We start from the raw sequence: 22,107 nt of genomic DNA, 5'->3' as shown, positions 1-22,107 counted from the left end.
CACTTTCTTCTCAAGTGCTCATGGAACATTTTCCAGGATAGATCAAATCTTGGGTCACAAATCTAGCCTTGGTAAATTTAAGAAAATTGAAATTGTATCAAGTATCTTTTCTGACCACAATGCTATGAGACTAGATATCCATTACAGGAAAAAATCTGTAAAAAATACAAACACATGGAAGCTATACAATACGCTACTTAATAACCAAGAGATCACTGAAGAAATCAAAGAGGAAATCAAAAAATACCTAGAAACAAATGACAATGAAAACACAATGACCCAAAACATATGAGATGCAGCAAAAGCAGTTCTAAGAGGGAAATTTATAGCAATACATTCCTACCTTAAGAAACAAGCTCAAGTAAAAAACCTAGCCTTACACCTAAAGCAATTAGAGAAAAAAGAACAAAAAACACCCAAAGGTAGCAGAAGGAAAGAAATCATAAAGATCAGATCAGAAATAAATGAAAAAGAAATGAAGGATGCGATAGCAAAGATCAATAAAACTAAATGCTGGTTCTCTGAGAAGATAAACAAAATTAATAAACCATTAGCCAGACTCATCAAGAAAAAAAGGGAGAAGACTCAAATCAATAGAACTAGAAATGAAGAAGGAGAAGGAACAACTGACACTGAAGAAATAAAAAGGATCATGAGAGATTACTACAAGCAACACTATGCCAATAAAATGGACAACCTGGAAGAAATGGACAAATTCTTAAAAATGCACAACCTTCTGAGACTGAACCAGGAAGAAATAGAAAATATGAATAGACCAATCACAAGCACTGAAATTGAAACTGTCATTAAAAATCTTCCAACAAACAAAAGCCCAGGACCAGATGGCTTCACAGGCGAAATCTATCAAACATTTAGAGAAGAGCTAACACCCATCCTTCTCAAACTCTTCCAAACAATTTCAGAGGAAGGAACACTCCCAAACTCATTCTACGAGGCCACCATCACCTTGATACCAAAACCAGGCAAGGATGTCACAAAGAAAGAAAACAACATGCCAATATTACTGATGAACATAGATGCAAAAATCCTCAACAAAATACTAGCAAACAGAATCCAACAGCACATTAAAAGGATCATACACCATGATCAAGTGGGGTTTATCCCAGGAATTCAAGGATTCTTCAGTATATGCAAATCAATCGATGTGATATACCATATTAACAAAATGAAGGAGAAAAACCATATGGTCATCTCAATAGATGCAGAGAAAGCTTTGGACAAAATTCAACACCTATTTATGATAAAAACCCTCCAGAAGGTAGGCATAGAAGGAACGTACCTAAAAATAATAAAAGCCATATATGACAAACCCAAAGCCAACATCATCCTCAATGGAGAAAAACTGAAACCATTTCCACTAAGATCAGGAACAAGACAAGGCTGCCCACTCTCACCATTCTATTGTTTTTTTTTGTATTTTTTTGTTTGTTTTTTTTTGTGGTACGAGGGCCTCTCACTGTTGCGTTCTCTCCCATTGTGGAGCACAGGCTCTGGATGTGCAGGCTCAGCGGCCATGGCTCACGGGCCCAGCCGCTCCATGGCATGTGGGATCTTCCCGGACTGGGGCATGAACCCATGTTCCCTGGATTGGCAGGAAGAGTCTCAACCACTGTGCCACCAGGGAAGCCCTCACCACTCTTATTCAACATAGTTTTGGAAGTTTTAGCCACAGCAATCAGAGAAGAAAAACAAATAAATGGAATCCAAATCAGAAAAGAAGAAGTAAAGCTGTCACTGTTTGCAGATGACATGATACTATACATAGAGAATCCTAAAGATGCTACCAGAAACCTACTAGAGCTAATCAATGGATTTGGTAAATTAGCAGGATACAAAATTAATGCACAGAAATCTCTGGCATTCCTATACACTAATGATGAAAAATCTGAAAGTGAAATTAAGAAAACACTCCCATTTACCATTGCAACAAAAAGAATAAAATATCTAGGAATACAGCTACCTAAGGAGCAAAAAGACCTGTATGCAGAAAATTATAAGACACTGATGAAAGAAAGTACAGAAGATACAGATAGATGGAGAGATATACCATGTTCTTGGATTGGAAGAATCAACATTGTGAAAATGACTCTACTACCCAAAGCAATCTACAGATTCAGTGCAATCCCTATAAAACTACCAAAAGCATTTTTCACAAAACTAGAACAAAATAATTCACAATTTGTATGGAAACACAAAAGAACCTGAATAACCAAAGCAATCTTGAGAATGAAATACCGAGCTGGGGGAATCAGGCTCCCGGACTTCAGACTATACTACAAAGCTACAGTAATCAAGACAGTATGGTAGTGGCACAAAAACAGAAATATAGATCAATGGAACAGGATAGAAATCTCAGAGATAAAGCTACGCACAAATGGTCACCTTATCTTTGATAAAGGAGGCAAGAATATATAGTGGAGAAAAGACACACTCTTCAATAAGTGGTGCTGGGAAAACTGAACAGCTACATGTAAAACAGTGAAATTAGAACACTCCCTAACACCATACACAGAAGCAAACTCGAAATGGATTGAAGACCTAAATGTAAGGCCAGACACTATCAAACTCTTAGAGAAAAACATAGGAAGAACACTCTATGACATAAATCACAGCAAGATTCTTTTTGACCCACCTCTTAGAGAAATGGAAGTAAAAACAAAACTAAACAAATGGGGCCTAATGAAACTTAAAAGCTTTTTCATAGCAAAGGAAACCATATACAAGATGAAAAGACAACCCTCAGAATGGGTGAAAATATTTGCAAATGAAGCAAGTGACAAAGAATTAACTCCAAAATTTACAAGTAGCTCATGCAGCTCAATATCAAAAAAACAAACAACACAATCCAAAAATGGGCAGAAGACCTAAATAGACATTTATCCAAAGAAGATATACAGATTGCCAACAAACACATGAAAGAATGCTCAACGTCATGACTCATTAGAGAAATGGACATCAAAACTACAATGAGATATCATCTCACACTGGTCAGAATGGCCATCATCAAAAAATCTAGAAACAATAAATGCTGGAGAGGGCATGGAGAAAAGGGAACCCTCTTGCACTGTTGTTGGGAATATACATTGATAGAGCCACTATGGAGAACAGTATGAAACTTCCTTAAAAAACTAAAAATAGAAGTACCATACGACACAGCAATCCCACTACTGGGCATATAACCTGAGAAAACCATAATTCAAAGAGTCATGTACCAAAATGTTCACTGCAGGTCTATTTACAATAGCCAGGACATGGAAGCAACCTAAGTGTCCATCAACAGGTGAATGGATACAGAAGAGGTGGCACATATATACAATGGAATATTACTCAGCCATAAAAAGAAATGAAATTGAGTTATTAGTAGTGAGGTGGATGGACCTAGAGTCTGTCATACAGAGTGAAGTAAGTCCGAAAGAGAAAAACAAATACCATGTGCTAACACATATATATGGAATTAAAAAAAAAATGGTCATGAAGATCCTAGGAGCAAGATGGGAATAAAGACACAGACAAACTAGAGAATGGACTTGAGGATATGGGGAGGGGAAGGGTAAGCTGGGACAAAGTGAGAGAGTGGCATGGAGATATATACACTACTAAACATAAAATAGATGGCTAGTGGGAAGCAGCCACATAGCACGGGGAGATCAGCTTGGTGCTTTGTGACCACATAAAGGGGTGGGATAGGAAGTTTGGGAGGGAGGGAGACACAAGAGGGAAAATATATGTGGACATATGTATGTGTATAACTGATTCACTTTATTAAAAAGCAGAAACTAACACACCATTGTAAAGCAATTATACTCCAATAAAGATGTTTTAAAAGGAAAAAAAGGAAGTATAGGAGGAAGGAACCCCACTGGGAAGGTAATGACTGCTGATTACCCAATTTAGAGCCAAATATGAAACATGTAGTTATAGTTATTTTTTTCTTGAATGAGACAAGAATTTTGAACAATTCTGTCTGTTGCACTGAAAATCAATGAATCAGAGACTTATCATTATCACTAGCGAAAGAAGAACAACAATAGCAATAAAAATGTTTAGTCTAACAGCATCAACTTAGATAGCAACCCATCATTTTTTTTTTTTTTTTTTTTTTTTTGCGATACGCGGGCCTCTCACTGTTGTGGCCTCTCCCGTTGCGGAGCACAGGCTCCGGACGCACAGGCTCCGGACGCACAGGCTCAGCGGCCATGGCTCACAGGCCCAGCCGCTCCGCAGCATGTGGGATCTTCCCAGACCGGGACACGAACCCGTGTCCCCTGCATCGGCAGGCAGACTCTCAACCACTGCGCCACCAGGGAAGCCCGCAACCCATCATTTTTAATTTAAAAACACAACTACCTACTGAATTACCCTAGTATGTCTTGGGTCCAGGTCTCAAATGATCATTTAATTGATATTTTTGCTTTCTTACAAATTTAGATACTTTAATCATAGTAGAGAACTCAATTCTTGCTTGTTTAACTGAATTGAGTCTTGCTGAAGTGAATTCAAAGACAAAGCAGGAGGAATTGGAGCTTCCATTCAATGATTTCCTAAATGCTCTACTTACTGTACATTTTTATGCTTAACCATTCAAATTTTGTGGAATAATAATTAAACTGTCAGTCAAAGACACCTGATAGATTTGGGGATAGTACTTTTTAATGTCTATGCTTTACTTTCATTTTCAGAAAAATGGGAATAGTAAACTTGGTTTCTTCTCAAGGAAATGTAGGAATAATTTATTTTTTTTTTAATTTATGGAAGAGCTTTGCATTATTCACAGGCAAAATATTAATGGTGTTATTTGTGGTACACAGGCAACCACAGTAGAGCACATCTAGAATTTAGAGATATAACCAAGTATTATCTTATTAAAACAAAATTAGTAAAAAATCAATATGTAGTTGATATTAACCACTTCTAGAAATAATTTTCTTTATCCCTTAAGGGGTAGTTGGCTAATACTCTTGAATAAAGTTATTTCCTGGATCAAATCAAGAATGCAGATTATTTGTGTGAATCTAATTAAATCAACAAAAATGTTTCTTGAAAACTGCAACCTAACTGACTGTATTATTATTTTTTTTTCCCCTCTGCCTCATACCACCTTTATTCTGTCAGGAAATCCATTTGGCTCTATCTTTATTTTTATTTATTTATTTTTAAAGGAGATGCTGGGGGTAGGAGTTTATTAATTAATTAATTTATTTTTGCTGTGTTGGGTCTTCGTTTCTGTGCCAGGGCTTTCTCTAGTTGTGGCAAGCGGGGTCCACTCTTCATCACGGTGCGTGGGCCTCTCACTATCGCGGCCTCTCTTGTTGTGGAGTACAGGCTCAGTAGTTGTGGCTCACGGGCCTAGTTGCTCCGCAGCATGTGGGATCCTCCCAGACCAGGGCTTGAACCCGTGTCCCCTGCATTAGCAGGGAGATTCTCAACCACTGCACCACCAGGGAAGCCCCTCTGTCTTTATTTTTTATTTATTTTTATTTTTTTAACATCTTTATTGGGGTATAATTGCTTTACAATGGTGTGTTAGTTTCTGCTGTATAACAAAGTGAATCAGCTATACATACACATATATCCCCATATCTCCTCCCTCTTGCATCTCCCTCCCACCCTCCCCATCCCACCCCTCTAGGAGGTCACAAAGCACTGAGCTGCTCTCCCTGTGGTATGTGGCTGCTTCCCACTAGCCATCTATTTTACATTTGGTAGTATATATAAGTCCATGCCACTCTCACTTTGTCCCAGCTTACCCTTCCCCCTACCTGTGTCCTCAAGCCCATTCTCTACATCTGCCTCTTTATTCCTGTCCTGCCCCTAGGTTCTTCATAACCATTTTTTTTAAGATTCCATATATATGTGTTAGCATACGGTATTTGTTTTTCTCTTTCTGACTTACTTCACTCTGTATGACAGACTCTAGGTCCATCCATCTCACTACAAATAACTCAATTTCGTTTCTTTTCATGGCTGAGTAATATTCCATTGTATATATGTGCCACATCTTGTTTACCCATTCATCTGTCGATGGACACTTAGGTTTGTTTCCATGTCTTGGCTATTGTAAATAGAGCTGCAGTGAACATTTTGGTACATGACTCTTTTTGAATTATGGTTTTCTCAGGGTATATGCCCAATAGTGGGATTGCTGGGTCATATGGTAGTTCTATTTTTAGTTTTTTAAGAACCTCCATACTATTCTCCATAGTGGCTATATCAATTTACATTCCCAACAACAGTGCAAGAGGGTTCCTTTTTCTCCACACCCTCTCCAGCATTTATTGTTTGTAGATTTTTTGATGATGGCCATTCTGACTGATGTGAGGTGATACCTCATTGTAGTTTTGATTTGCATTTCTCTAATGATTAGTGATGTTGAGCATCCTTTCATGTGTTTGTTGGCAATCTGTATATCTTCTTTGGATAAATGTCTATTTAGGTCTTCTGCCCATTTTTGCATTGTGTTGTTTGTTTTTTTGATATTGAGCTGCATGGGTTGCTTGTAAATTTTTGACATTAATTCTTTGTCAGTTGCTTCATTTGCAAGTATTTTCTCCCATTCTGAGAACTGACTGTATTTTAACAAACAATCCTATTATGCTTTCCCAGTAAAGTCATTTCTTTTTCTATGATAACTATTTCATACCTCTCATTCCTTCCAAAGGGAACAGACTGAGACACATACCCATTCTATGATAAAACTGTGGTTCTGCATTGAAAGATACTCCCAAAGGTTGATATCCATCAAAAGAGTTTAAATACACTAACTCTTCATTGCTGTCCCTTACAATTCAAAGTTCTAAACCTCAAGATGGAGGTGAAGAATTTTTAGCCCAGGAATAATACATTTTTGCCTTTCTGATACTTGTGTGAGAAGAATTTGAATCTAGGCAGTCTTGAGCTTTCAGCCATTGAAATATCATTTGCTTATGGCTTGGGAGAAGATGGGTAATATACTATTCTGTCTGGAAAGCAAGACTGTTGAAATGACTGTCCTAGTTTAATTGGGATAAAACAGGTACTTTTATGGGGTTTTAGGATGTTAACTAATGTCACCGCTTAGGGACAATGCTTATCTAGGACTACAGAGTGAGTCTAGCTTTTTTACATAGTTTTAAGTATACTTCGTAACAACTCATTAAAAGATGTTGAACATTTAAATCCATACTGCAGTGGTGAATTTCAAGCAGGCAACATAAGTTCTATTGTATCACCACAAAGGAAATATTCTATTCAATTAGTTTATTATATTTGACTCTAATTTAATTATCACACTAAAATAATGTGTTTATAAACATCAGACTTATGAAACTGCCCCCCCCACTCCCAAATCCACCTTATCACAAGGGGAAGGCTTCCTCCCACCCCACTCCCCTTTTTTTGTCAGGGGCAAATTGGTCCTTTAAACGGAATTTCACAGTTTCTTTTGGTGTAAAAATTCTCAGACCTTCCCTCACCAACAGTCTCCCCCACTCCACTTGCAACTCTCGTGACTAAGAGAGCTATCAAAGCAGATATGCCTCATGATATCTCCACAAACTGACCTGCCAGCCTCTACCTGTGTGCATCTGGCCTGCCTTCCCTTCTTTATGCCCAGAGAAGTACTCTTCTCCCATGAAAGTCTTCCCCCTTTGCTGTGAAACCGCATTGTCACCTTTCAAGGATTTCCCTCCTTCTGTTTTCCTCCTTCATTATCAATATTTCCCTTTCTACTAGATCATTTCTATCAACAAACAAGCATGTTCTCTTATCTCCTCTCTTAGGAAAGAGAAAACACCTCTTTTTTCACCCCAAATCGTCCTTTAAACCTCACATGTCAGTGCTCTTCACAGTGAAGCTTTGCAAATACATTGTCTTTATTCACTGGATCCATTTCATTCTTTAACTCACTCTACTTCAGCTAAGTTGGAACTCCTCTTGTAAAATTTACTGATTTTATTTATGATGTCAAATGCAATGAATACTTTTCGTATGTTTGACCTCTCAGCCACATCAACACAGTTCTCCATACTACATGAACTAGCTTTCTGATTGTAATGTTTGCCTAGCTTTCTGAACTCTTCACTCTCAAGTCATCTGGGATGTCCATCCTCTAAATTTGGAATTCCTTGGACTCAAACATTACTTGGTTTTAAGTCATACCTGTATGCTTGACTCCCAAATTTAGACTCTCAGTTCTCTCTTTTGACATCTACATTGATATCTAACTATCCAACCGACTTTTCTACTAGGATACCTAATAGGCACTTCAGATATATTAGACCTTGAGATGGGCTGAATAATGGCCCCCCCAAAATGTCTATGTCCTTATCCTCAGAACTGTGAATATGTTACCTTACATGGCAAAAGGGGCTTTGCAGGTGAGACTAAATGAAGGATCTTATCCTGGATTATTATTCTGGTAGGCCCAATGTAATCAAAAGGGTCCTTATAAAAGGGAGAAAAGAAGGTCAAAGCCAGAGAAGGTGATATGACCATGGAGGCAGAAGGAGAAAAGAGGGAGCCAAGGAGTGAGGACAGCCTCTAGAAACTGGAGAAGGAAAGGAAACAGATTGTCCCTTGGAGCCTCCAGAAGGAATCAGCCCTGCTGACACTTTGACTTTAGCTTAGTGAGACTGATTTTGGACTTCTAACCTTCAGAACTGTAAGATAATACATTGTGTTGCTTTAAGATGCTAAGTATGTGGCAATTTGTTACAGCACCCATAGAAAACTAATACAGGTCTCAGTGTCTGAAATTAAATTGGGTTTTTAATCCATCCCCAAACGTGCTTCTCTGTAGTCTAAACTAATTCAGTAAATGGCACTATTATTTATGCAGTTTCTCAAACCAAAAACCAAGGAATCACCATTGATTTCTTTGTTTTCCTTCACCTCTTCCTCCAATTAATTAACAATTCCTATTAATTTAAATATATCTCAAATATGTATATTTCACTATGGCCACCTTTGCCAAGTTATTGTCTTTCTTTTCTGCAGAACCTAAATGACCTTCTAAAAATGATCTTTTAGGGAAAATCTCAAATATACACAAAATAAAGGAAATAGTATAATGAACCCTGTGTACTCATCACCCTGCTAAAACACTTACCAGTATATGTTGATCTTCTTCCTTCTTTCACCTCTCCTTTTATTTTCCTGGAGTATTTTAAAGCAAAACCCATATATCATGTCAGTTCACCCACAAATACTTCATTAAGTTTCTCTGATAAGGACATTTTTTTGAAATAACCTCATTGCCATTTTCATACCTAAAAAGTAAACAATAATTTCTTAATATTTTTGATACAATTCATATTTGCATTTCCCTATTGCCTCAAATATGATTTTTACAAATGGTTCCCTTGAATCAGATCCAGTTAGGTATTCATATTGCATTCAGTTGTTATGTCTCTTAAGACTCTTTTATCTATAAAACCACCCCTCCCCATCATCACTGCCTTTCATACGACATTGATTTGTTGGAGAAATTAGGCCATTGTTTTCCTGTAGACTTCTCAGATTCTGGATTTGGCTGGTTGCTTCTTCATGGTGTTAACTTATTACTTCATTCCCTTTACTTTCCATAAATCTAGAGGGCTGACTAGATTCAGATTCAATATTTTAGGCAAGTAAGCTTCCTGTTGCTTTCATCATGTTTTAATACACATAGTAACTGGTTTTCCCAATTTTAGTGATTAGTACATTTGACTCTGAGCATGTCAGCCTGATTCCTTCAATATAAAATTCTCCATTAACCACGCCCACCCTGGTTTTAGTAACTATGGATAATCATTGCAGAGATCTATTATTTCATTGTGGGTTGCGAAATGATGATTTTCTCATTCTATCATTTCTACTGCTTTATTTGTTGGAATTCTATAAATATTAAGCACTTTTCTTCACCAGTGGTAAAGAATCCACCTTGCAGTGCAGGGGACGTGGGTTTGATTCCTAGTCAGGGAACTAAGATCCCACATGCCTCGGGGCAAATAAGCCCGCGTGCCACAAACTACAGAGCCCACGTGCCCTGGAGCCTGTGCACCACAACTAGAGAAGAGAAAACCCGTGCACCACAGCTAGAGAGAAGTGCACGCACCACAACGAAGAGCCCACGCACTGCAAGGAAAGATACCGCATGCCTCAACAAGGATCCTTCATGCCTGCTGCAACTAAGACCCGACGCAGCCAAAAATAAATTTAAAAAAAAATGGTTTCAAAATATATTTTGGCAGTAAAGCCCTCAGTATTTACAGCCAATCAAATGTGCCAAAGATGTCATATGAGTTAAGACTAACCTCTAATTTTCTGGTTTGAATAACTAACTGTTGGATAGAGGTGCAATATACTGAGACAGGAAGCCTTTGTGGAAACCAGCCATGGGGGAAGATGAGATAACCAAGGAGATATTGTAGGAAGTAGAAAAATAGGGCCTCCATCTTGTTCATTACAATAACTTTTGAGATAAAAGGAGTTCCCAAAACAAGAAATGAGTTTTCTAAAATTTTAGAAATGGGAGACTATCTCAGCAAGTATTCAACCAGTTTCATATTTGAAATACCACATCTAGCATCCCAGTCATGTTGCAACACTGACTCAGGCGGCAACAGCAAATGTTATTACAGCAGCACATTCGTCCTGAAAGTTAAGGGTCTGTCAGTATTTCCATTATAAACTCCAATTTTCAGGGGTTTATAACTTGGCTATTTTCAAATCAGATCAGGCTGAAACTTGCAAGTAATAAAACATTTAAAAAAATAGATTTAATGCATTTTTGTCAAGATCTAGTTAAAATATTGCCTAATATTTCTGAGATAAAGTGACCTACAGTTAATATATTATGAGACAAATGTTTAATTAAAAACACTTCCTATTTTAAGGTTTCTGGAAATAATTACACTTTATAATAATGTTACATTTCAAATGGATAGATTAGATATGGATGGACCACAAACATTACACTGAAGCAATTTTAACACATTATAGCAGAACTTGGCATATGCATTGCAGTTTTGGATGAATTTCTTCCCAGTAAAACTTGTTGTAAATTGGTTAAGGTTTTATTTGAGGAACAGTAACATGTTCAATTTTAGTTTATAAATAGATATATATATTTTTGCCAGACAGAACTTAGTCTCAAAGTTATTGTTCAATTAAAAATATACCATCTTCTCTTTGGGATACAGTATTTTGATTTCCTTTTAGTAATAGAATTTTCTAACATATGGGATGCCAAGTTCATCTAAGCCCTTTGTAAAATCAGTTAAGCCAGGAACTGTGCCTTAAAGTACAAAAACACTCTTCCCTTATGAGGAACAGGAAGAAACAGAGAGTGTTATAGAATAAAAACAATCAAATACTATATCCTAGGCAAGGTGCAGCATGTAAAGATGAATAAGGAAAGTTCTTTGCCCTCGAGGACAACAGAACTACACAAAAGCAGACACAGGTAAGACCCCAAAGAGTGAAGCAGGTAAAGTATAATGAGAGATTGTGAAGAGATTCCTTCCATCAGGGAAGAAAAGGAAATAGAATGGGAGGTGGAACTGAAGCAGGATCTTAAAGGTTGGACATGCAAAGGAAAAGGGACAAGATGGGCATTCTAGACAGGCAAGGGTGGCAGCATGAGCAGTAGAAAGGAGCCAGGAATTGCATGATGCTTACTGGGATGATACCACCATGTTTCTCAGGAACTGAATCACATTTACCCAGGAGATGTTACCTTCTGGGTCTGTTTCAAGTATTTCTACAAAGTCTGTGTGTGTGCACATGTATGCATATTTGATTAAGAGGGCAAATTAGTTGAAGGCAAAATGGACCCGGATGGGTAAATTCCTTGATGATCAAATTTAATCCTAGAAAGAAACTTTCACATTAGGGGAAATTTGCTCATGGATTCTTCCTTGTAGTGACAAAAATATTCCAGTCAAATATAGAGAAAACTGATATCATAAAAAAGTAATTTTTCTATATATTTAAAAAAATGTCATTGGAAACATAACCCAAAATGACTCAGTATCTATAAAATACTCGTCCCATTTTGTTTGGAGAATTTTATTCTTGGTTATAATCTCACTGAAAGAAACCTTTATGTGTGCAGAAATAAGGCCCACAGGATGCATTTATCCATACCATTCAAACATGAATTCAGCTATATTTTAATGTTTTCTTTCTGGAAATTAATACTGCATATTATTTGGATCAATTATCTAATATTTTCTTTTTTCAGGTCTATCTTGAAACTTTTAAAAATTTGTAAACATCTGAAGTTTAAAAACAGTATTCATAAATATTAAAATAAATTTTTAAATTTTAAAATAAATTTTAAAATTTAAAAATTGTATATTTTAAAATAAAATGTTTGTTAATATTGAGAATAAATAATAATAAATACAAGCATTAAGAATATAACCAATCTTTTAATTTAAGAGACTAGTGTATGTCAAACTATCTTAGAAACAATTACCCATCATTAAAAAGACTGCATCAGAGTTGGCTTAGGCAGGAAAATAACTGATACAAAATAATACTTTTTGAATCTAAAGTATTAATAATGATAAATTTTGTTTACACTGCTGGTCATATTGTTAGATTCTTTTCTTTCTCAGACATTTTGACTCTTTTGTATCTATCTTCTGGGCATTTTTTGACTTCCCAAACTGTCTCTCTCTCCTTTTCTTTTTGTTGAAAATCTATCTACTGCTGTTCTCCATGCATTTTCTTTTACATAGCTTTCCCTCTTTCTCCCATGTAATCTATTATTAAACTTATACTTTTTCATACTTCTGAAATGCTGAGATATTTTATGAAAAACATTGATCCAACTTACGCTAAAAGTGAAATCTGGTAGCATTAAGTGCATTCTATGCTTTTACATTGAAAATAAAACAATTCTTACTTGAATATGGAAAAAAACAAAACATAAATTAAATAGGAATTAAATATCTAAATTTTTAAATTAAATAATGAAAATAAAAAATAATTTGGGAGTATTTCCCCAATTTTCAATTAGGAAAAATTTTCTTAGAAAAGAAACTCAGAAGCAATTACAAAACTACTAGATTTGGATTCATTAAAATGGAAAAGTTCTGAGTGACCCAAAATTAATGAAGTAAAGGAAATTAAATGAATGAATTATAACACATATGATAGACTACTCCTAATTAACAAAGATCCTCCCAATACCTGTAAAATTCAATAGGAAAATGGGTAAAATAAACAGTAAATTCACAGAAAATGAAATGCAAAGGACCAATGAATATAAGGAAAGATTCTCAACTGCTAGAAGTTAGGGTAATAAAATTAAACATAAGAAGCTAGTGTTTTTGCCCATAAGATTAAAAAAAACAAGATCAATAAAATCTAGGTGAGTGAGGTTATCAAGAAACAGACTTTTTGAGATATTTTTGGTGGGAATCTGTATTATGACAACCTTTCATAAAGCAATCTACCAGAATTTATTAGAATTGAAAATAAGCAAAATACTTAGGGAAATCTATCCTAAAGATATGAACATACCAGTATATAAGGTGATATTTATAAGGCTATTAATTTGACATTTATTTATTAATTAATTTCTTGAGTACATAAGAGATAAAATAATTTTGTTCTCTATAAAATGTAGATTTTTATTTGGAGAGAATCAATACAGAAGTAAAGAAATTAATAAAATAATTTCAAGTGGTAATAGTGCTATTTGGAAGATAAACATGTGGTGTGACAATTAAGTAAATTAAGAGTTGTAGAAGACAGCAGGATGCTATTTTTATAAAGTTCAAAAACAGGCATACATAAAAGTTGGAATGGAAAATACTCTAGGGGGTGAAACTATGGGTAATATGTTATTTTTTCTCATGTTTCTTGCAGTTTGAAATTTGCTGTGATCACCTTGCATTGCTTTCTTGACGAAAAAAATATATACTGTTAAAATAGATGAATTTTTTTCAAAATGGTTCTTAGTAAAATCCTATCAAAATATATTGGTATGTAGCCTCACTCTGTGGTTGCTGCCTCTTACTGTGGTCTCTCATAAAGCATATCTTTTATGAGCTTTACCCACTCAGAGCAGTAATTGAGAAGATCCTGCTTTTTTCCTTCCTCAAAGGAAGAAATGCAGACTCATGCTAATGCAAATGGACAAGATCAGGGGTGATCTCATGGCATAGACTGGGCAGCATGGATGATGACAGTGAATGAAGAGCACAGCAGTCTGTAATTCCTTCAGTAGCCTTTTGGCCGTTTTGTAGGATCTTGTCCACTCAGGCCTGGTGGGGAAGAGAAGACTGGCAGATACTCGTCAAACAGTAGTTGGGGAGAAATCTGACTAAACTTGTCAAAATATAGTCTTGGAAAAAAAGTTTTCATCTTTAACAAATTAGACCTTGGTTTTATTTTCATTCTTTGCCATAAATTTTAGTCTTTCTCTTTTGTTCATGGAAATCCTGAAAAACAAGCCAATCATTCTGAAAGTCCTATCAACACTTTCATTTGTCTAATGCCTTGCAAAATTTTATTTCTAGAGATTCAACCAACTTCCTCTGACAAGCTTTATTCTGTGTGCTCAGGAAAAATTGGGAGACCTAGGAGAAGGCTCAATGGCTATAAACTGGCTAGGAATTATTCTAATAGTGTCAAGCTGAATCATTTGCACTGTCCATTAGTGTTATCAGTATCCCAGGTATTACTAAAATTTCCACGTAGACAGTAGAAAGCCATTGATGGATCATGTTTGCAAATAACTCTCTAAGGAGCACTTGTTTCTCAAGCCATTGTCCTTGCCTAGAATGGCTACTCTGTCCTCTTATGTAAGTTTCATTTGATTTACAAGGTCCCTTTACTCAACAAACTCAACAAATATTTATTGGATACCTACTTTGTGCCAGATAATGTTTTAGGCAATGTATAGACAATGATGAACGAGAGAGACAAGATTTCATCGCTTGTGAATCTTACGTTGTGAGAAAGACTATACACAAGTAAACAACTGAATTTCAGATAACAAGGGGAAAATGGTATCTGTGGTAGAAAAGAGGATTCTTTTCATCATGGTAATAAAGGAAAGCTACTCTGAGGTGACACTTGAGAAGAGAACTGAGAGAGAGAGAGTGGAACATGCAGTCTAATGGAAGAATGTTCTGGGTGGAGAGTCCCTCAGGGAGATCTTGCCATGATTGTGAATCAGCAAGATGTGGTTCCATTCCTCCATTTTCAGTGAGAAGCTCCGATTCTCCCATTGTGCAGTGACCAAACTCTTATAATAGCAATTGTCTCTGTGATTCATTTGTTATTGAAAGTATGTTATATTATCATACTAGTTGTCTTTAAGAAGTTGAGATGCTTGCTCTCCACTTCAGACACAGCTCCTTCAGGATAGGGACCTTGTCCTATGTTTCTTGATATACCAAAACCAAAAATAGTACTCTCATATAATAAGCATTAATAAACACTCACCGATGATCATGATCTGATGTGATGATCTATGCTGTTATCATGTTTTCAGGGAGCATATCAACTCTTGACTAAAGATAAAGTTGGATAGAAGGTAGTGAGAGGTTCTGGCTATTTAAAAAATACATCCGATAAATATACAGCGGTTCTGAAAAAACAAACAAGCAAAACATAAGAATATGCTGTTTAGAGATATATATACATATGGTAAAATTATGTGTATAATTATATGTTATACATATATTATGTATGAAATACTTGGTTATGTTAGGTTATGCCTGTTATGTCGAAGTGGAGATGACAATTGAGCAGTTGAATGAGTCTGAAACTCAGTAGAAATGTCAGGGATGACAATATAAATTGGGGAGTCATCAGCATATAGATTGTACACTATTTAAAGTAATGAGACTGGATGAGATCACTTAGGAAGAGAATAGAAAGAAGGGTAAGTATAATTTGTAGTAGCAAAGAATTGCAAACAACTATTTATCAATAGAAAATTGGTTGAATAAATTACGGATTATGTATACCATACATTTTTATTTACTCTTACTAAGTTATTTATACATGTCTTGACTTCAAGGAATATTCAGGATATATATTTTGACCTAAAATAATTTTTGGAGTAATATGAATAATGTCTACATATTTGTAAAAAAACTACATAAATATGTGTATGAGTCTACATAGTAGAAAGATACATTCTAAACTAGGAGGAATGGGAGAGCAAGTTTTTCCTTCTAAATATATTTGTATTTCATTCATGCAGTTTAAAAAAATCTGATGATAGACAGTGAGCCAAGCTGGTTTTCTGAAGGGTTTCTAGTACAGGGTTATTCATTCAACATTCATTATGTATTTACTGACTATCCACTATGTAGCAAGCGTTGTGATTAGCACTCTATGGGGTGAAGGCCTGAAGCAGTCATAATCCTGTCCTCACAATCTTGTAGGGGAGATATGACCACAAATAAATCTAATATGAGGCAATAATAATGTTAATAAAAATAAAAATTATAATAAAAAAAAATCTGATGATAAAGAGGGACATAAAACAAATGTCTTAACTATTTAGAATGTAAAGGAATCTTAGAATGGATATTTATGACAATAGCAATATCCTATCAGTAATCCACTTATTCTACTTTTTGTGGCTTTGTATCCTTTCCCTTTTTTGGGGGGTACATCTGCTGCCCCAGAACTTTGACTCTTAACCTTTTACACTGTCGACCCTTAGCTGGGGGACTGCCCTTAGGCTGTGGAAACGGTTATGCCTGCCCACATGAGAGCTGGCAAGTGCCTAGGAATTTATGTCCCTCTAGGGTCAGTCATTAGCCAATGTCTGATGGGTGAGAAGGTTTGAATGTTGCAGAGATGCTCTGGAGACAGCATAGGTCACACATGTCCCTAATTAGGGAGCAGCATGTGTAATCTATGCTGTCTCCAGAGCATCTCTGCAGGATTGAGACAAAGTTCCCTTTCTTGGGACTTGGCTTAATATCACGTGGTAGCCAGATCTCCTTCCCTTCCTAGTCCTGCTTCCCAGCTGTCCTTCTAGCATTTTCTGGGAATACTTCCTGATAAACACTTCTACAAGATCCCAGTCTAAGACAATGATGAGTCTATTTTAAAAGTGCCTACTGAAGTCACCTTAACTCTTGAGGACACAGGCATCATGGACAGGATATATAGTGTAGTAGTTTAGACGCTCAGAGTTTAGATGATGAGTTCCAAGCTCTGCCACTTACTCTCCATGTGGCCTTGGGCAATTCACCCAACTCCATGCTTTGTTTTCTCATCTGTAAGATGGGATTGATAATGGAACTACTTTACAGAGCTATTTCAAGGAGTATATAAAATAATGTACCTAAAGTGCATCTAGCACGTTAGGCACTCAATAATTATTTAAAAACAAAGATGCTTGATGTAAGTATCATGACTATTTATCTCTATGTATGCTGTGGCATGTCTGACAAAAGAAGTTTTTTTACATGAAAATTTATAATATGAAGTTTTCCTCGGGATGAAAGCCACTCTTTACAGAACATTATTTTATTATGTATGACTCATATGAAGTAAACAAAGTTAATACATCATTGATTTTTATGGGATTTTGCATACTATGATTAATATGCCATTATTGCATAAAAATATTCTACATGCTGAGAAGTGTAGCTGGTGCATTAGAATATCATTTGGCATAAAGTTTCAGCATATGCTATTTTCACTATGTGTCCCTATGAATGCTTTATCATCTGGTATAAATCAGATAATGAATCAAAAAATGAAAAATTATATCTCCCTAACAACCATATCACATATTTTAGCACTGAATAATATATCATTTTAATGTCTTAAATAACATCACTATTTATGGGGGGGGCTGCAATGACCACAGCCTTTATTGGTCTAGTTTTACTTTTAAGAATCTTGTTTTATTGCTTAGAGCAACTCAATTGTTCTGTCTTCTAACTACATAGAGCACCATCCTGAAGCCTATTTTTTCTTGGACCCAAGACCATGGAATTAATTTATATGTGAACCTATTTTATAATAATGTATGGGCTCTATGAAATTCCCCTGGTTGGGGTTTAAGCAAAGCTAGCTAATATTGAATTCTGTTTATTACAAACTGTGCATTTCCTGCTAGTTTCTAATTTCATTTCATATAAAAATCCCCTTGTTGTAATTGCTGTCATTCTCTCTCTGTTTTCCCCTAAGTATTCTAACTAGAGTAAATTCTCAGTCCTTCAGGAACTGTGTATTTAATCTGTGGATTTTCCAAATCCTCTTTTTAATTCTTTTACTGTATATACTTAACCATTTAAATGTTTCCTATTTTTATAATTCACCAGATGATAAATAATGGTAGAGTGAGTTTGCATTAAAATAAGGAGTTTCCTGGTAAAAGTCTGGCTCCAGTGAATGCATAAAATGAACTTTTTTTTTTACCATTTGGGGTTCTTAATCCTTTCTCTAACATCATATATAAGTTAAAGTTAAAACTCTGCACTTTGTTCTTCTTTTTTTTTTACGGTACACGGGCCTCTCACTGCTGTGGCCTCTTCCGCTGTGGAGTACAGGCTCCAGACGTGCAGGCTCAGAGGCCATGGCTCACGGGCCCAGCCGCTCCATGGCATGTGGGATCCTCCCAGACCAGGGCACGAACCCGTGTACCCTGCATCGGCAGGCGGACTCTCAACCACTGTGCCACCAGGGAAGCCCTGCACTTTGTCCTTAAATATAATAGTTTTACCAAGAGCAAAGCTGCAAGTGTTTTTTTAAAAAAGGTCTAATGTCACCCCACTTCATACCACCCATTACTAAGCTGCACATCACTTGAGTTAATGGAGGTTGGAAGGGTTTGTTCATAAATTTGAGACGATTAGGAAGTTCTTACATAGAAGAGTCTTTGAATAAGTTTAGAATCTAAGCTGAAAGGAGAGATTAAGTACAGGTATCAAAATAAGCAATTATTTTTAATCGATCAAAATAATCTTAGTTATGTTCTGAGCCCATGACTTCAGAAAAGCTTACCCTAAGGATATTGTGATGTAGGCAAAGTGTATACATGGGAATTCTAACCTTTATTTATGTGCTTCTCTCCTAACTTTCAGGTCTCTGACCCCAAGGTGTTTTTTATGCTACCTTTGGCTCTAGAAAAATACTGATTATCCTCAATCCCACTATCTAACCACCTTCTGAATACTCAACTATTTTCCTTCCACTCTACACAGGCCAGAATTTCTATTCCCCTTTCCTGTTGAATCTTTCCTGGCAACCAAAATAATAAAATAAATAGATTCATGCTAAAAGGTGGTTACAGCCACCTGTAAGTCTTCCACTCCATTCCATTTTCCTTTAAAAAAACCCACATTGAAAAGATCCATAAACCCAATGGAATTTTGAAGTACTTTATAATTTCTGGAAATCAAACAAAGGACAGAATGTTGTGCTACAGTGCATGTTTCTATAAAATAATGAACTCAAATGATATTGGTAAGTAGAGGAACAATGTCAAAACATAATGTGGAAGTTGATTGATTCATATGGATCATTCCCATCATTAATATTTAACACCACCAGGTAGCACCCACAGAACACAAAGTACACATACACAAGTAAATGCAGCTAGCCAAAGAGGAATATGTCACACCCTACATTCTTCCTCTTGGCTCTGTTCAGCCACATGCTCTATGTCCTAGAAAGGCTTATTAAGCCTTCTCCCCATCTTTGAGCATTTTGTTTTGTCTCTGTAACTCTTCCTTACGCCCTTTCATCAATCTGTCTTATTTACTGCAATGTTTATTTATTAGGGTTAACATCTGTTTAAACTGCTACTATTTTTATTAGAGTTAGTCTTCTTAGTGCTCTTGGTTACAAAATTTCATAGGTTGTGATGGTCCACCCAACCTAATTTTTCCTTATTTTTAGTGTATAGTATTGCAGAATGTGAAGGGTTTCACAAATATCACGTGATACAAATATCACGTGACTGCAGAATGCCTGTATTTAAAAATGTGTGGGGAAGATTTCTTTCCATCTCACTTTCCTTTTTCTGTCCTTCCTTTCCTTGCAGGGGACAGCCTATAGAAAGAGAAGGAGGAATTCTGCCCCCCCGCCCCCAGTTCTATGTATTCTAAATTTCTACGTGATCACTTTGAGTTAAAAAGCTATCCAACTGAAATCTCACCAGTCTTTCCCCAAAATTATTACTATCAATAATGATGAATTTAATTATCCAAGCTCTCCAAGGAACACAATTCCAATGCTACTGTTGATATCTTAATTTTTAAGAAAATTCTGTGTTTAGGTAGGTTTAGATGCTTTGTTTCAAATCTTTCCCTACAAGTGCATATATGAGAAATAGTCTCATTATGGCCTTCCTTCCTCTTTATCATCACTTTTAAACTATTTTCACACACTTTTGGAAGGGGTTTGGCAATCTACAACTCTACGGTTGTGTTTAAGATGCAATTAAGGCCTGTTCTAGGCTTACAAAGAGCTGCAGAATATTCAAGGTTTCCTCAAGATTGTCTACATGTCTGAGTTTGTCACACATTCAGAAATCTTGATTCTACAAAGTGTAAAATGCTGTAGGTTGGCTAAAAGGATGGGATCCAATCAGCTTTCCATCCATATGAACAACTTTGGACATCACATTTCATAGAAAATAAAGGGGGCGTACATCAGGGTCCTCTGGCCTTTTCTCCAACCTCCTCACCCTCAGAACTATTGCAGGTATTCCAAAAAGGAGGAAAATATCTTAATGCCAGAAAGTATTAGAAGAGAACAAAGATACATAAATTCCAACAAAACATTTTTATTGAGGGACAAATCAAGAAAAAAAACTGGGTTATGGAAATGAAGCCAGATATAAAGCTAAAAACAAAAAGCACAAGTGAACTATACATTTGGCTCAACTTTCTAGTAGCCAGTGTGAGAAGGGTCATCTACCCAAAATATTGTGTCCGTTAGCTGAAACAAACCAGTTATATAGAGGACATAGATTTATTTTTGGAACTAACACCACAGAGAAATTTTTCTCTGAGGAGCTCATAATCTATGCAATGATAAGGAGTATTTTTGCACTTGGGCAAAATTTTAAGAATGAAATTGAGAAGAGGGCTGGCTTCCTATCCTTGCTTCAGCAGGGGTAAGATTTAGTTGGAATGAAATCTTTCCAGATAAAGAATGAATGCAGATTATTGATGTAGGTAATTCTACTCCCCGCCAGACCCCAGTTTTTTGAGAGTAGGATCTGCTTCCTTAACTGTTAGATAGCTGGTGTTTATTAAATCATTAAATGAATGACTGCCTGGCCAGATGTCTCTCTGCTGTCCAGCATCAAGTACCAAGTAGAATGGCAGAGTTTGCTTACCTTTGCTACTATGTTGAGGATTCAGTCCCCTGGGGGGGGCCTCAGAAAGTGCCACATTTGATTAGCTCTGTTAGGGGAATGGGAACAGGGAATGCTTCATGAGTGCCTAGTATTTGTCAACCTGAAGATCCTATATACTGAAGGTGGTGGCTCTTTGAGGCCTGTGAGACAGGTCTCCAGTGAGACTTCCTTAATCTAAGGGGTCTTTTGTTGGTTAGGAATCGAAAGACTTGTGTTAAATTGTCATGAATTAGTTATATAACCTTAGGCTAAATCCTTCAAAATCTGTGTAACTCTTTTTTCCTAGTATGTAAGGTGAAGATAATTACTTGCCCTCCCTGACACCTACACCACCCAGTCTTTTGCCCATTATTTTTTGTTTATTTTACTTTCTGGTTTATCCTGTGAACATACCTATTTGAAGGAGAAACTATGTTTTACTGGTTTATATCCTAAGCACTTATCACAATGACTATTATATTGTATACCAAATAAAATGTCCATTGGTCCAGTGAGTTAATGAAAATATCTGGAAAGTTTCACAGTGCTAAATAAATGTAAGCTCTTTGAGGAAAGCAGGTAGGACTTCACCATGTTTTTCTCTCCTTAGGGCTGGTAGTTTTTTCCTGTGACCCAAGTGACCCTAAGCAATCAGTACCAGTTCATACAGTGCTTGGACAGTGCCTGAATTTTGGTGCATCTCACAACCTCATCCTTCTGGAAGAATCCTCACTTCAGGGCTTAGGCTCCTTTGGATCATCTGGTATCCAGTGTCATACATTGCT

The sequence above is a fragment of the Mesoplodon mirus genome (genome assembly GCF_964341445.2).
Source record: "Mesoplodon mirus genome assembly, chromosome: 3".
Lineage (NCBI taxonomy): Eukaryota > Metazoa > Chordata > Mammalia > Artiodactyla > Ziphiidae > Mesoplodon > Mesoplodon mirus.
The sequence above is the reverse complement of the archived record's forward strand: the minus strand, read 5'-3'. Positions refer to the sequence as shown.